General features: G+C 47.6%; 3 protein-coding genes across 8 annotated transcripts in view; 1 reads left to right on the top strand and 2 right to left on the bottom strand.

Moving 5' to 3' along the window:
- The window catches only part of NDUFS5 (NADH:ubiquinone oxidoreductase subunit S5), a 1,192,795-nt gene that overhangs the window by 92,439 nt on the left and 1,084,342 nt on the right, over positions 1 to 16,014 (bottom strand). Inside the window, exon 1 of one of the 6 annotated variants that reach the window (XM_050801006.1) lies at positions 584 to 587. The exons of the other annotated variants lie outside the window; for them this stretch is intronic. The gene's annotated coding sequence lies outside the window, so the exon portion shown is untranslated. Of the gene's footprint in view, positions 1 to 583; positions 588 to 16,014 lie in introns of those variants that run through there. 6 annotated transcript variants of the gene reach the window in all.
- AKIRIN1 (akirin 1) overlaps positions 1 to 16,014 on the bottom strand; it is a 1,026,732-nt gene that overhangs the window by 61,272 nt on the left and 949,446 nt on the right. The gene's annotated exons all lie outside the window — the stretch shown is intronic.
- MYCBP (MYC binding protein) overlaps positions 1 to 16,014 on the top strand; it is a 657,065-nt gene that overhangs the window by 566,955 nt on the left and 74,096 nt on the right. The gene's annotated exons all lie outside the window — the stretch shown is intronic.

Raw genomic sequence — 16,014 nt, 5'->3', positions numbered from 1 at the left:
CTTAAACTCCTGAGCTGAGGCAATCCGCCTGCCTTGTCCTCTTAAAGTGCTGGGATGACAGGCATGAGCCACCGCGCCTGGCCTAATTACTTCTTTAAAGGCCCTATCTTTGGCCAGATGTAGTGGCTGAAGAAATAAATAAAAGAAAATAAAAGATGGGAATTGCAAAAGGGAAAGAGTTTAATACACATAGAGCTGACTAAATGGAAGTCTGGAGTTTTATTATTACTCAAATCAATCTCCCTGAAAAGTCATAGGCTAGAGTTTTTCAAGGATAATTTGGCAGGCAGGGAGTTAGGGAATGGGTTCTGCTGACTGTTTGGGGGTGCAATCATAACTGTGTGGAAACCGGTCTTCTTGTGCCGAATTCGCTTCCAGGTGGAGGCCACAGAGGGTCTGATCTAGCTAGAATCATCTGCTGGTCAGAAATACAGAAGTCTGAAAAGCATCTTAAAAGGCCAATCCTAGGTTCTACAATAGTGACGTTATTTACAAGAGTAATTGGGGAGGTTGTAGATCTTGGGACCTCTGGAACAGTAACTAGTAATCCTTTAAGGAAGCCTATATCTTAGTGGAATTCAGGCCCCCTCATCCTCCTAAACTGGTGGCCTTTCATTTTAGCTTTGGGAAGAGATGTTAACATTTAAACTATACATTTCTCCCAAAGTTAATTTGGCCCATGTCCAGGAATGACCAAGGGCAGTTTGGAGGTTAAAGGCAAGATGGAATTGTTTCGGTCAGTTCTCTTTTACTGTCATAATTTTCTCACTGTTATAATTTTTGCAAAAGCAGTTTCAGAACTGTATGTAGTTCCCAGGTTTACTACTTTTAGTTTCACCAAAACGAAGAGACAGAGCAGGGTTTTTCTGCCCCAGTTGCAAATTTTTAGGAAAGGGAAACTAACTGGCCCAACCTGGGTCAAATGTCCTGCTTTGGTCCAATCACTGTGACCAATGCTGGTCATTGAATATATATATATGGCAGCTAAAGTCCTGAGGGATGGTATGGAGTCGGAAGGCTTTCCAAGAGAAGGGGTTGTGATGAGCTGGAAATGTACCTGATCCTTGTCTTTCTGTAGCACCCAAACCTAAGTCAATCCTACCACCGTCCTGTTCTTTGCCTGAGCAGCCAAGAGCTGCTGGAGGGGTGGAGGAAAGTCAAACAACCATCTACAGAATTTTCAAATGGAAATTTTAAATGAGAAAAATCATGATGTTGGTTGGATGGACAGGGATGGTGCTGGGTGGGGTAGCATTGCAAAGGACTGGGCTGGGTGCGGTGGCTCACGCCTGGAATCTCAGCACTCTGGGAGGCAGAGGTGGGCAGATCACCTGAGGTCAGGAGTTGGAGACCAGCCTGATCAACACAGCAAAACCCTGTCTCTATTAAAAAATACAAAAATTAGCTGGGCGTGGTGGCATGTGCCTGTAATCCCAGCTACTTGGGAGGCTGAGGCTGGAGAATTGCTTGAACCTGGGAGGTGGAGGTTGCAGTGAGCCGAGATTGTGCTACTGTACTCCAGCCTGGGTGACAGAGTGAGACTCCGTCCAAAAAAAAAAAAAAAGGGAGAAGACTGGTTCTCTGGCCCCAAAGACTCATGATCTCGGTGAATTCACCACAGTTCAGGGTCAAGCTCCAAAGTTTGCATGCTTAGAAATGTGAACTTGTGGCTGGTCATGGTGGCTCAAATCCCAGCACTTTGGGAGGCCAAGGCAGGTGTATCACCTGAGGTCAGGAGTTCGAGACCAGCCTGACCAACATGGTGAAACCTCATCTCTACTAAAAATACACAAATTAGCCAGATGTGGTGGTGGGTGCCTCTAATCCCAGCTACTCGGGAGGCTGAGGCAGGAGAATCGCTTGAACCTGGGAGGTAGAGGTTATGGTGAGCCAAGATTGTGCCACTGAACCCCAGCCTGGGCTGCAGAGTGAGACTCCGTCTCAAAGGAAAAAAAAAAAAAAGAAATGTGAACTTGTCAATATCTCAGAACTGATACAATTTGTGGATAGTGATTCACATTAATGAAATTTACACGGAACTGGTGTACAAATTCTAAATGAAAATTTATTAATTTTTATTTATTTATTTTTGAGATGGAATTTCGCTCTTGTTGCTAGGTTGGAGTGCAATGGCGGGATCTCAGCTCACCAAAACCTCCACCTCCCGGGTTCAAGTGATTCTCCTACCTCAGCCTCCCAACTAGCTGGAATTATAGGCATGCACCACCATGCCTGGCTAATTTTTTTGTATTTTTAGTAGAGACGGGGTTTCACCATGTTGGTCAGGCTGGTCTTGAACTCCTGACCTTGGGTGATCTGCCCACCTCGGCTTCCCAAAGTGCTGGGATTACAGGTGTGAGACATTGTGCCTGGTCATTAAATGAAAATTTATTCATTTACAAATATTTAAGGGCATATCAACCTCCTCCAGATATGTTTTGCAAACACCTTTTTGAACCAAACTCAATGCCAACCCCTGTTCTGGGTGCTGGAGATACCGAGGTAAATAAAATATAGGGTTTGTTTTCTTTTTTATTTTCCTGTTTCTGAATAGATCACAAGGCTTTGTTTTCTGAGAGCTCCCTAACTTGTGAGTACACTGGATGTGGGCAGACACCTTTTCTCTCTGAAATCACAGAGCACAGAAAGCAGCTTGTTGAGCCTCAAATCACAACAAGGGAGGCTAGCTGGAGGGCTGGAACAGTCAGTAGTGTCTTTGACGCCAGGGATAACTAGATGTTAGAGTTGAGGTGACCCAACCACAACCCCAGTACAGGTCTGCAACTAAGCACTGCCTCCGGATACTCTTTGCACTTCCATAGCTGAGCAGGACCTTTATTCTGTAGACATTTTTCATCTTTTTTTTTTTTTTTTCTTTTTTTGAGACGGAGTCTCGCTCTGTCACCCAGGCTGGAGTGCAGTGGCGGGATCTCGGCTCACCGAAACCTCCGCCTCCCGGGTTCAAGTGATTCTTCTGCCTCAGCCTCCTGAGTAGCTGGGACTACAGGTGCCTGCCACCATGCCCAGCTAATTTTTTTAATATTTTTAGTAGAGATGGGATTTCACCATGTTGGCCAGGCTTGTCTCGATCTTTTGACCTCGTGATCCGCCCGCCTTGGCCTCCCATAGTGCTGGGATTACAGGTGTGAGCCACCGTGCCCAGTCAACATTTTTCATTTTACGTGAAAGCTGTCTCCAGTCTTGGGTGCTGAATCATTGCTGGCGGCATTCGCCCGGCTCTCACCCATGCCGCATTAATCTTACTAACATATCACTCAGGACAGGACCTGGTTTCCCCAGTTTCTCACTCCTTGAGGGTCCCTCATTCTTGCCTGCTTGTTGATCTGTGCCATTCTGATTCGATTCTTGGAATCCCTCTGTGAGCTTCTGCCTTGCTTTGGTCCCTTTTCTCTCCTCTCAGCTGTTTCTTTGTTGTTTTTTTTTTTTTAAGCAGTTGTCAATTTCCTTCAAGCTTCCACCCAGTCTTTCTCCTCCTAACTCGTAGCAGGTAACCTTGCCACCCACTGCAGCTAGAAAATGTGGGTGAGGTGTAACTTCCTTATGCATATGTAGGTATAAGCTCCCTACAGAAAGCCTCAGTGCCCGACACGAGTGCCCCAGGCATCTCCCAGGTTCCTCCTTCTACTACTCTGTCCATTCCAGGGCTTGGTTGCTTTTGTGCCATCTGAGTCCTTTCTCTCTGCTCTGTCCCTGTGGTGGACAGTGTGCTTGACTCTCAGTTCTGGCCTTTCCTCTTAGTTTCCCTTGTTGTATACTCTGCATGGCCCTTGTTGGTGTGAAAAGAAACCAAAAATATTTCATCCCAAAATATACTTCTTTGACTTATTTTGATATGGCTATTCAGAGAGCCTGTAGACAGGAATAGCCCTGAAAAGCTGCTTTTTGTGGAGGAGATTTACATCTGTAGAGAAAAAGTCACATTTGTGAAATACACAGCCAGGCTTTCCCTGAGCCCTGCTTCCTTTCTCCAGATCTAGGAAAGAGTAACTCAACCACAGGCTGCCATCTCTTCTTTCTGAGATGACCTGAGATCTTTTCTTTTCTTTTCTTTTCTTTTCTTTTCTTTTCTTTTCTTTTTTGAGACAGAGTCTCACTCTGTCACCCAGGCTGGATTGCAGTGGTACAATCTCGGCTCACTGCAACCTCAGCCTCCCAGGTTCAAGCAATTCTTGTGCCTCAGCCTCCTGAGTAGCTGGGACGACAGGTGCGTGCCACCAAGCCCGGCTAACTTTTTTTGTATTTTTAGTAGAGACGGAATTTCTCCATGTTGCCCAGGCTGGTCTTGAACTCTTGAGCTCAGGCAATCGGCCTGCCTTGGCCTCCCAAATTGCTAGAATCACAGGTATGAGCCACCGCGCCTGGCTGACCTGAGATATTTTCATCTGCAGAATAAGATGTAACCTTTTCTTGTTTTCTTCTTTCACCCTCCTGTTAACCTGTGTGGCCACCTCCCTCAGAGCCTGGAGAAACTTGGTCCTAGGCCATTGTTCTTTGGGCTTACTCATTTATCCTGAAAATAACTGACTCCAACAACCAGCCCTCCATCCATCTTTTCCCCAGTGAAGAGAATATTTAAGCATCACCCATCTGGCCCTCCTTCGAGTTAATATCTTGTATGACTCCCTCGCACAGGTGTGCATGTAATGAATCTGTTATGCTTTTCTCTGTGACCCTTTATAATGGGGAGGTAAGAGCTCACTCTTTTTGCCCCTACAGCATTCCCTTGAGTCTTGTCTTAGGTCCTCTTCTTTGTCTCTACTTTATCTCCCTGAATGACCTCACCCACTCCCATGGCTTGAGTTGTCATCTCTGTGCAACTCCTGAATCTCTTTTTTCCAGCTGTTTGCTGACTCCTCCCCCCACCCCCCATCCATTCTCTGCCTTGTTCTGTGCCTTGGGGCACCTTGCCCTCTGGCTTCTGGTTGAGTTTAGCTAAGGAGAGGAATCAGGAATAGGAAGCCGGAGACTAAAGTGATCGGGATATTCCTTCTTCTGTTTCCATTCTGCTCCAGTGGGGGCTGCCTTCTCCACAACCGCGGCTCTGCCAGGGGTCCTTGTCCACAGCTCCAGCTCCCGCTGGACTCAGTGAATGTTGCATCTCCTTGTCCCTTCAGGCCTAAGGCTTCCCACTGTTGTTCATCCCGGGATGTTAAACATCTCTTAATGACTTCCTTTACCCTTCCCAGATCTTCCAATCTAGCTGAAGACGCCTTCTGCATCCTGCTGGTAGCCTGACTGATACATAACTCCTACCTATCCCTGGAGCAACTGCTCCTTGAACATCTCCGCAGGTGCCCCTGACTCAACAGGTCCAGAACAGAATTCATTTCCCCCCCAAATTGCTTTTCTTCCTGATCCTGATTTTTTTTTTTTTTTGAGATGGAGTCTCACTCTGTTGCCCAGGCTGTAGCGTAGTGGTGCCATCTCAGCTCACTGCAACCTCCGCCTTCCAGGTTCAAGCAATTCTCGTGCCTCAGCCTCCTGAGTATTGGGACTATAGGCACGTGCCACCATGCCTGGCTAATTTTTTTGCATTTTTAGTAGAGATGGGGTTTCCCCGTGTTAGCCAGGATGGTCTCGATCTCCTGAGCTCGTGATCCGCCCACCTCGGCCTCCCAAAGTGCTGGGATTACAAGCATGAGTCACTGCACCCAGCCCTTTTTCTTTTGAGACAGAGTCTCGCTCCGTTGCCCAGGCTGGAGTGCAATGGCGTGATCTCTGCTCACTGCAACCTCCGCCTCCTGGGTTCAAGCAATTCTCCTGCCTCAGCCTCCCGAGTAGCTGGGATTACAGGCAGGCACCACCATGCCCAGCTAATTTTTGTGTTTTTAGCAGAGACAGGGTTTCACCATATTGGCCAGGCTGGTCTCAAACTCCTGACCTCAAGTGATCCACCCACCTCGGCCTCCCAAATTATTGGAATTATAGGCATGAGCCACTGTGCCTGGCCATTCTTTCTGATTTCTCTATCTTATTTGTGGGCACCACTATCCACCTAGTTAGTTATTCCAGTTGGAAATCTTAGAGTCATACTAGACTCCTCCCTTACTCATTAAGTCCCATCAATGGTACCCCCTTAGCATCTCTTGAATCTATTTCTTTCTCTCACTCCCACCCCCACTCCCTAGCCAATGCCTTGATAAGGCCTACATTATCACTTGCTCTGACTCATGCAAGCCTGACTGGTCTTCTTGCCTCTAGTCTTGCCCCCTTCAAACCCTTCTTTACATTGTAGGTCCCAGTGATTTTTTTTTTAAGACAGGGTCTCACTCTGTCATCCAGGCTAGAGTGCTGTGGTATAATCATAGCTCATTGCAGCCTCAACCTCTTGGGCTCAAGCTATCCTCTCACCGCAGCCTCTGGAATATAGCTGGGACTACGTGTGCACACCACCATTGCCCAGATAATTAACAAAAAAATTTGTTTTTGTAGAGACAGGTGCCACTATGTTGCTCAGGCTGGTCTCGAACTCCTGGGCTTAAGCAATCCTCCAGCCTTGACCTCCCAAAGTGCTGGGATTACAGGTGTGAGCCACCACACTTGGCCCCACTGATCTATTTTAAATGCAGTCTAATAGTTTGTGTCCCTTGTTTAAAGCCTATCTGTGAGTAGCAGGGTGTGGTGTAGCACCTGTAATCCCAGCGCTTTGGGAGGTTGGGGTGGGAGGATCTCTTGAGGCCGGGAGTTCGTGATCATCGTGGGCAACATAGTGAAATTCCATCTCTACAAAAAATTTAAAAACTGGCAGGCCATGGTGGTGCATGCCTGTAGTCCCAGTTACACAGGAAGCTGAAGTGGGAGGATCACTTGAACCCAGCATTTCAAGGCTATTTCAAGCTATGACTGCACCACTGCACTCTAGCCTGCGTAACTGAGAGAGACCCCAATTTTTTTTTTTTTTTGAGATGTAGTCTCACTCTGTCGCCCAGGCTAGAGTGCAGTGGTACAATCTTGGCTCACTGCAACCTCTGCCTCCCAGAGAGACCCTGCATTCCAACAAACAAACGAATGAACAAACAAACAAACAAACAAACGAACAAACACCTTTCTGTGACTCCCCAGAACCTATAGGACACAATCCAAACTGTTTACCAAGGCACACAAGGCCCTTCCTGATCTGACACTCCCTGCTTACAATTCTGAACGTTGAGTAGTTCCTGCTGAATTCCGTCCCTTCCCATGGCCTCTTCTGTCAGCCTGTGCTCCCCTTCCCTGCTCACAATTCTGGAAAACCCCTGTTCATCTTTCAAAACCCATCTTGTATGTCATGTCATCTAGGAGCTTTTCCAGAACACTTCCACATAGCGGGAGTCCTCCCTGGTCCCTTCTGCCTGAATTTTTTTTTTTTTTTGAGACGGAGTTGCGCTCTTGTTGCCCAGGCTGGAGTGCAATGGTGCGATCTCGTCTTACCGTAACCTCCACCTCCCGGGTTCAAGCGATTCTCCTGCCTCAGCCTCCCGAGTGGCTGGGATTACAGGCATGCACCACCACACCTGGCTAATTTTGGATTTTTAGTAGAGACGGGGTTTCTCTGTGTTGATCAGGCTGGTCTTGAACTCCCACCTTCAGGTGATCCACCCGCCTCAACCTCCCAAAGTGCTGTGATTACAGGCGTGAGCCACCGCGCCTGGCCACCTTCTGCCTGAATCTTGAGCAGCGTCTACTTAGAGCTTCATTCTTTGTCCTCCTCGTAGAGTAGGAGGTCAGGGATCCCATTAGTCTACCTCTTCATCCTCAGGGCCTCGCACAAGGCCAGTTATTCTCAAAATGCTTTGAATGAATAATCAGAGCTGGCAAAGCTATTTCACCAGGGGCCATGGCGTCATCAATTCTTCCGTGGACTAAATCTCTGCTGAGGATCATCAAGTCACCCACCCTCGTGCCCAGTACAGGCCTGGCTTCACACTGAAGCATAACCAAATGCAGAGTGATAGAGACCACCCGGTTGAGGTGTCAGAGAGCTGAGAGTGGAGAGCAGGCGACCCAGGCCTGAAGCAGGAGGGCAGGACTTGGAGGACGAATGGAGCTCAGTGCCCTGGAGAAAGAGTAGAGGCTGCCACCGGCTCCCTGGCTAAGACCCAAGCAGACGAAGGGGAGGGCTCATTCATCCAGGGCCAACCCAGAAGCAAGACTGCCAAGCAGGCCGGCCCAGCCCGGCTGGGAGGGGATTTCCTCAGGCTCCCTCTTCCTGGGCTGGGCAGCTTTGGAACCTGTCTGGAGGATTTTTGTTTGGGGAGGGACTGAGGAGCACCTGGCAGAGAGGGAGCTTCAGGGCAGCGGGCAACCCCTTGGCCCAGGAAGCCTGGAACACAAGGACCGGCGGGCGCGGCCTGGGACGCCCCTACCTTGGTCTTTCAGGGTAAGATGTGGGAGCTGGGGGGGAGTGGAGGGAGTCCCGTGTCAGGACAAGGGGGCGGCAGCAGGAAGTGCAGGGCCGAGGGGTGCTGTGCAGGAAGGAGGAGGGACGTGTGGGGTGCTCCCTTGGTAACCCCTCTTCTGGAGTGACCTCCTGGTGTGGCCGCTTTGGATCCTACTACTTTCAGTTTAAAAGCTGGCAGCATGTTGGGCCAAGAGTCAGGGGCTATCTTCCCGAGGGAAATGGCAGGGAAGGGCTGAGGATGGGGACAGGGTAATTTCATTCTTCTTCCCTGCCCTTCACACTGGCTTTCTCTCCAGCCATCACGTTCTCCCCAGCATCCCCTACCCTCCTAAGTTTTTCTAACTCCAACTAAGCCAGTTCCTAGCCCTTTGCTGACCTGGACACTGGAGACCACAGCCACGGAGACAGTCTCCACGTCTTCCTGCAAGGCGGCTCCTCCAGGGTTATTTGTTTCCTTCTTCCTGGTGTGGGTATCAGAGAGATTTCACTCAATGTTTCATTTATTCATTAGTGTTCATTTGTTTATTCATCACTGTTTGAGCATACACCTGGATACTCTGGAGGGAGGGCTGCACAATTTCTGCTCCTCTTGGGAATAAGAAAACTGAAATTTATTCCTCAAACATTTGATGATTATCTACAAGCTGGTGGGCAGCATGGTAGAGTAGAAAATTATTTTGGAGTCACGGGGAGACTGGCTTTATATCCCATATTTTCTGTTTACCTCCCGAGCCTCGGTTTCCTCAGCTATAATTTTTTTTTTTTTTAAAGAGACAGGGTCTTACTACATTGCCCAGCTATGTACAGTGGCTGATCATAGCTTACTACAACTTCAAACTCCCGTGCTCGAGCAGTCCTCTTGCCTCAGCTTCCTGAGTTAACTGAGCCACGGGGGCCAGCTCAAAATGATATATATATATTTTTTTGAGATGGAGTCTTGCTCGTCGCCCAGGCTGTAGTGCAGTGGTGAGATCTCGGCTCACTGCAAGCTCCTCCTCCTGGGTTCATGCCATTCTCCTGCCTCAGCCTCCCGAGTAGCTGGGACTATAGGCGCCCGCCACCACACTCAGCTAATTTTTTGTATTTTTAGTAGAGACAGGGTTTCACCATGTTAGCCAGGATCGTCTCAATCTCCTGACCTCGTGATCCGCTCGCCTCGGCCTCCCAAAGTGCTGGGATTACAGGTATGAGCCACTGCGCCCAGTCTCAAAATGATATTTTTATGAAGATGACAGGGAACAATGCATGTTGAATACCAAGCCTGGTGCCAGGCTCATTATGGAGCCTTCCTAAACACCTGTGCTTTTCCCTTCCTCTTTGACCGCCTTCTTGCCATGCCTCTCCCTAACGAGCAACTCCCTCACCTTAGGCTTGTAAAGATATGCTAGACAACCCCTGGCCTTGAAAGCACGTAGGCAGAATGTAAACAGAACTGGCCAGTGACGGGGGAGTGGTGAAGGGAGAGGGAAGGCTGGGTTCCATGGCTCACTCCTGTAATCCCAGCATTTTGGGAGGCCAAGGCGGGAGGATTGCTTGAGTCCAGGAGTTCGAGACCAGCCTGGGCAACAAAATGAGGCCTTGTCTTTAAAAAATAAAATAAAAAGGAAGGGAAAGCCACATAGGCATGGGAGTAGGGAAGGTGTCAGGTGCTGGTTTGTGGTAAAAATACTGGACCAGGACTGAGTCCAGACATGCTGTGTTTCTGAATTTGCACACTCAACACTGAGCAAGTGATGGGAACCACCAATTCCTAAACTATGGATGCAGGCTAAGGGCTTTAAATGCATTCTCTTATTTAATCATAATCTTCTTATGATATTATTATTAACACCATTTCATAGATGGGGCAATGAAGATACAAACAGGTTAAGGGATTTGCCTAAGGTCACATGGCTAATAAGAAATGGATCCAGAATTCAAGTCTAGGTCAGACTCTAAACTCCATGCTTTTTGCTCTGGTGCTTGCTGTCTTTCAAGTTTCTCTGTATTAGAAAGACCGGGCTGGGGGCAGTGGCTCATGCCTTGTAGTCCGAACATTTTGGGAGGCTGAGGGAGGAGGATTGCTTGAAGCCAGGAGTTCGAAGCCAGCCTGGGCAACAAGTGAGACACTATCTCAAAAAAAGAAGGCCTGGCACGGTGGCTCACACCTGTAATCCCAGCACTTTAGGAGGCCAAGGTAGGAGAATTGCTTGAGTCCAGTAGTTTGAGACTGGCCTGGGCAACACAGTGAGACCTTTTCTCTACAAAAAATAAAACAAAATTAGCCTGGCGTGGTGGTGTGCGCCTGTAGTCTCAGCTACTTTGTTTTTTTGAGACAGAGTCTCACTCTGTGGCCCAGGCTGGAGTGCAGTGGCGGCATCCCCAACTCAGTTGATTCTCTCACCTCAGCCTCCTGAATAGCTGGGACTATAGGTGCACACCATCATGCCCGGCTAACTTTTGTTGTTGTTGTATTTTTGGTAAAGACAAGGTTTCATCATGTTGCCCAGGATGGTCTCAAACTCCTGGACTCAAGGGATCCACCTGCCTTGGCCTCTCAAAGTGTGGGATTACAGGCATGAGCCACTATGCTCGGGCTGTCTCAGCTACTTTGTAGGCTGAAATGGGAGGATCACTTGAGCCTGAGACGTCAAGGCTGCCGTGAGCTGAGATCAGGCCACTGCACTCCAGCCCGGGTGACAGAGCAAGACTATCTCCTCTCAAGGAAAAGAAAAAAAGAAAGACCAAAAGGGCATCAGCATTCCCCAACTACCTCCCTAGACACTGGTCGTTGACTTCCTGTAGATCTCCTGCTCTGGGCTGCTGCATCCAGACTCCTTCCCTGATTCGTTAACTCATTCACTCATTCCTACATCATTCATTAAATCAAATGCTCTGTTTATCCCCTGAGACTGCAAGGTTTCAAAAGGACAGAGATCATGGGCATGATCCTGTTCATTCAGTTTTATAATCCTGTTCATTCAGCACCTCATTCATTCCTGATACAAAAATTTTCAATGAATTCTTTGTGAGTAAATAAATTTGACAAATGTTTACTGATGCATTCCATGGACTAGGTAATAGGGAGTCAAAGATGAGTAACGTGGAAGTCCTGTCCTCAGAATGCTCACAGCCTTGTAGAGGAGACAGTTATTATACAAAGAAGACAATGATGCTCTAGACACAAGCAGAGGTTGCTGACGGAACTAAGAAAAACATTTTTTTTTTTTTTTTTTTTTGAGACGGAGTCTCGCTGTCACCCAGGCTGGAGTGCAGTGGCCGGATCTCAGCTCACTGCAAGCTCCGCCTCCCGGGTTCACGCCATTCTCCGGCCTCAGCCTCCCGAGTAGCTGGGACTACAGGCGCCCGCCACCTCGCCCGGCTAGTTTTTTGTATTTCTTAATAGAGACGGGGTTTCACCGTGTTAGCCAGGATGGTCTCGATCTCCTGACCTCGTGATCCGCCCGTCTCGGCCTCCCAAAGTGCTGGGATTACAGGCTTGAGCCACCGCGCCCGGCCAGAAAAGCATTTAATTCTACCAGGTATCCGCAGTGCCTAACACAATGCTAAGCACATATTAGATGGTCAATAAGGCTTTGCAGAGAAGTTGTAAAGGACAGAGTCTTTTAGTTTTGTTTTTTTATTAAAATTTTTTCTTTTTCTTTTCTTTAACTTGATCCTAAATGTGATAGTAAGGAACAGAGTCTTAAAGGGGGTGTTAATACTTCCCTGAGACAACAAATGGGGCGGGGGGGGAAGATGTTCTAGCAGAGGGAGGAGCTCATGAAAAGACCTCGTGGAGAGTGGGAGCTGGAACTGCTAGGGGCTCAGTGTGGCTGGGGCATAGGGTGTATTTGGGGAAATGGAAAGAAATGAAGGTGGAAAAATAGGAAGGGTTCAGGTCATGAGGCCTTTCTGTGCCTCATTAAGGAACCTAGGCTTTAAACCAAGGACATTGGATACCCATTGAAAAGATTTTGGCCAGGTATGGTGGCTCACGCCTCTAATCCCAGCACTTTGGGAGACTGAGGCGGGTGGATCACAAGGTCAGGAGTTCGAGACCAGTCTGGCCAATGTGGTGAAACCCAGTCTCTACTAAACAACAACAACAACAACAAAAACCCCCCAAAATTAGCTGGGTATGCTGGTGTGTACCTGTAGTCTCAGTCACTTGGGAGGTTGAGGGAAGAGAATCGCTTGAATGCAGGAGGCAGAGGTTGCAGTGAGCCAAGATCACGCCACCGTACTCCAGCCTGGGCAACAGAGCGAGACACTGTCTCAAAAAAAAAAAAATTTAGCAATGAGAGTGACACCACCTGATTTGCATTTCAGAAGTGAGGCTGATGTGTGGGGGCCGAGGATATGATGACGCCAAGGTTTTCAGACCTGATGGGTGCCCACCTATCTATGGAAATTAATCTTCCTTTTTAAGACTTCATCATGGTTTGTTCATGAAGGGTCTCTTGAGTTGGCCTGTTCCTGATGACTGGTACTTTGTCCTCAGCTCTATACTGGGTCACAGCGAATCTGTTCCTTCTAATAAAAGTCTTGAAATTTATGAATACTTTACTTTTGTATAATCTGGAATAAGTTCAAGGATATTACTTGCAGTACCTTGTGCTATCCTACGCCAGAGAGCTACAGATGGAGTTGTAGAAGGGTTTCCAGGAATTATATCTCGCTCCAAATGTGTCCAGGGAGGGTGTGTCAAACTAGCCAGTGGTCCTGGAATTGGGGATGCAGGGGGCATGGATAACATTAAAGGAATCCATTTCCAGATTCTCAACTTCTGCAGGGACTTTTGCCTAAAAGTCATCTGCTTGTCTGGATTCTTTTAAGTTCTCCTTTTCAACTCTGTTTTCATTGTTTCTCTTCTTTGGCTTTATAAGAAAGTTACACCTCTGTCCATCCCAAATTCATTGAACAAGGTCTATTGTTCAAAATGACAATTAGAGAATGCTCTGTTCCTGAGAGATAGCAAATAAAGAGAGATCAGGCAGGAGAAACTAAAGGGTGCTGTGTTTCTACTACAGACTCGTAGTATTTGTTTTATTTAAGAATATTCGGCCAGGCTCAGTGGCTCTTGCCTGTAATCCCAGCACTTTGGGAGGCCAAGGTGGGCTGATCACCTGAGGTCAGGAGTTCGAGACCAGCCTGACCAACATGGAGAAACCCCGTCTCTACTAAAGATACAAAACTAGCTGGGTCTAGTGGTGGGTGCCTGTAATCCCAGCTACTCAGGAGGCTGAGGCAGGAGGATTGCTTGAACCCGGGAGGTGGGGGTTGCAGTGAGCCAAGATCACGCCATTGCACTCCAGCCTGGGTGACAAGAGCAAAACTTCGTCTCAAAAAAAAGAAAAAAAAAAAAGAATCCTTGTTGGCTGGGTGCGGTGGCTCACGTCTATAATTCCAGCACTTTGGGAGGCCGAGTTGGGTGGATGACTTGAGGTCAGGAGTTCGAGACCAGCCTGGCCAACACGGTGAAACATGGTCTCTACTAAAAATACAAAACTAGATGGGTCTGGTGGTGGGCGCCTGTAATCCCAGCTACTCAGGAGGCTGAGGCAGGAGGATTGCTTGAACCCGGGAGGTGGGGACTGCAGTGAGCCAAGATCACGCCATTGCACTCTAGCCTGGGTGACAAGAGCAAAACTTCGTCTCAAAAAAAAAAAAAAAGAAAAGAATCCTTGTTGGCCGGGTGCGGTGGCTCACGTCTATAATTCCAGCACTTTGGGAGGCCGAGTTGGGTGGATGACTTGAGGTCAGGAGTTCGAGACCAGCCTGGCCAACACGGTGAAACCTCGTCTCTACTAAAAATACAAAAATTGCCAGGTGCAGTGGCTCATGCTTGTAATCCCAGCACTTTGGGATGCCAAGGTGGATGGATCACGAGTCAGGAGCTCAAGACCAGCCTGGCCAACATGGTGAAACCCCATCTCTACTAAAAATACAAAAATTAGCTGGGTGTGGTGGTGGGTGCCTGTAATCCCAGCTATTTGGGAGGCTGAGGCAGGAGAATCGCTTGAACCCAGGAGGTGGAGGTGGCAGTGAGCTGAGACCGCGCCATTGCACTCCAGCCTGGGCAACAGAGCAAGACTGTGTCAAAAAAAAAAAAAAAAAAAAAGAAAAGAAAAAAAAAACCAATTACTTTGGCATCTTTGTTGAAAATCAATTGATCTATTAATCAATTTCGGCAATCTCTGTTCTGTTCTATTGATATATATGTCTATTCTTAGGCCAATACCATTGTTACTTTATAGTAAGTCTTGCCACTGGGTAGTATAAGTCTTTCAACTTGGCTCTTCTTTTTCAAAATTGTTTTTACTATTGAAGGTCTTTTGTATTTCCAAATACATTTTAGTATCAGCATGTCAATTTCTACAAAAAGCCTGCAGAGATTTTTATGAAAAGTGCATTGTATCAGCCTGGGTGGCAAGAGCAAAACTCCATCTCAAAAAAAAAAAAAAAAAAAAAAAAAAAAAACCAAAAACCCAAAAAACCAAAAATTAGCTGGGTGTCATGATGGGTGCCTGTAATCCCAGCTACTCAGGAGGCTGAGGCAGGAGAATCGCTTGAACCTAGGAGGTGGACATTGCAGTGAGCTGAGATCGCGCCATTGCACTCCAGCCTGGGTGACAAGAGGAAAACTCCGTCTCAAAAAAAAAAAAAAAAAAAACCCCAAAACACAAAAATTAGCTGGGCGTGGTGGCACGCGCCTATAATTCCAGCTACTCAGGAGGCTGAGGCAGGAGAATCACTTGACTCCAGGAGACGGAGGTTGTAGTGAGCCAAGGTCATGCTGCTGCACCCCAGCCTGGGCAACAGAGTGAGACTCCATCTCAAAAAACCCCCAAAAAACCAACAAACCAAAAGAAATTCTTGTTTATTCAACCTGAGGAAGCTGATTAAGTAAAGCCAGAAAATAAAAAATAAAAATAAATAAAAATACTTGTTTAGACTGGGCACAGTGGCTCATTCCTGCAATCCCAGCACTTAGGAAGGTCGAAGTGAGAGGATCACTTGAGCCCAGGAGTTTGAATCCAGCCTGGGTAATGTGATGAGACCTCGTCTCTATAAGATTTGCCGGGCATGGTGGCATGTGCCTGTGGTCCTAGCTATTTGGGAGGCTGAGGTGGGAGGATATCTTGAGCTCAAGAGGTCGAAGCTTCAGTGAGCTGGGTTTGCATCACTGCAGTTCAGCCTGGGTAACAAAGCAAGACCCTGTCTCAAAACAAAACAAAACAAAACCCAAATAGGGCCAGGTGTGGTGGCTCATACTTGTAACCTCAATACTTCGGGAGACTGTGGTGGGCAGATCGCTTGAGCTCAGTTTGAGAGCTTGAGACCAGCATGGGCAACATGGCTAAACCCTATCTGTACCAAAAAATACAGAAGTTAGCCAGGTGTGGTGGTACACACCTGTAGTCTCAGCTACTTGGGAGGCTAAAGTGGGAGGATCGCTTGAACCCAGGAGGCAGAGGTTATAGTGAGCTGAGATCATGCCACCGTGCTCCAGCCTGGGTAACAGAGTGAGACCCTGTCTCAAAACAAAACAAAATGAAAAATTTGCTCAATGCTAATTATGTGCCAGACACTGTTCTAAGGGTTTTACAGATAGTAAACGAATTCAATAC

This window comes from Macaca thibetana, chromosome 1, assembly GCF_024542745.1.
Source record: "Macaca thibetana thibetana isolate TM-01 chromosome 1, ASM2454274v1, whole genome shotgun sequence".
NCBI lineage: Eukaryota > Metazoa > Chordata > Mammalia > Primates > Cercopithecidae > Macaca > Macaca thibetana.
This window is presented reverse-complemented; position numbering and strand designations above follow the sequence as displayed.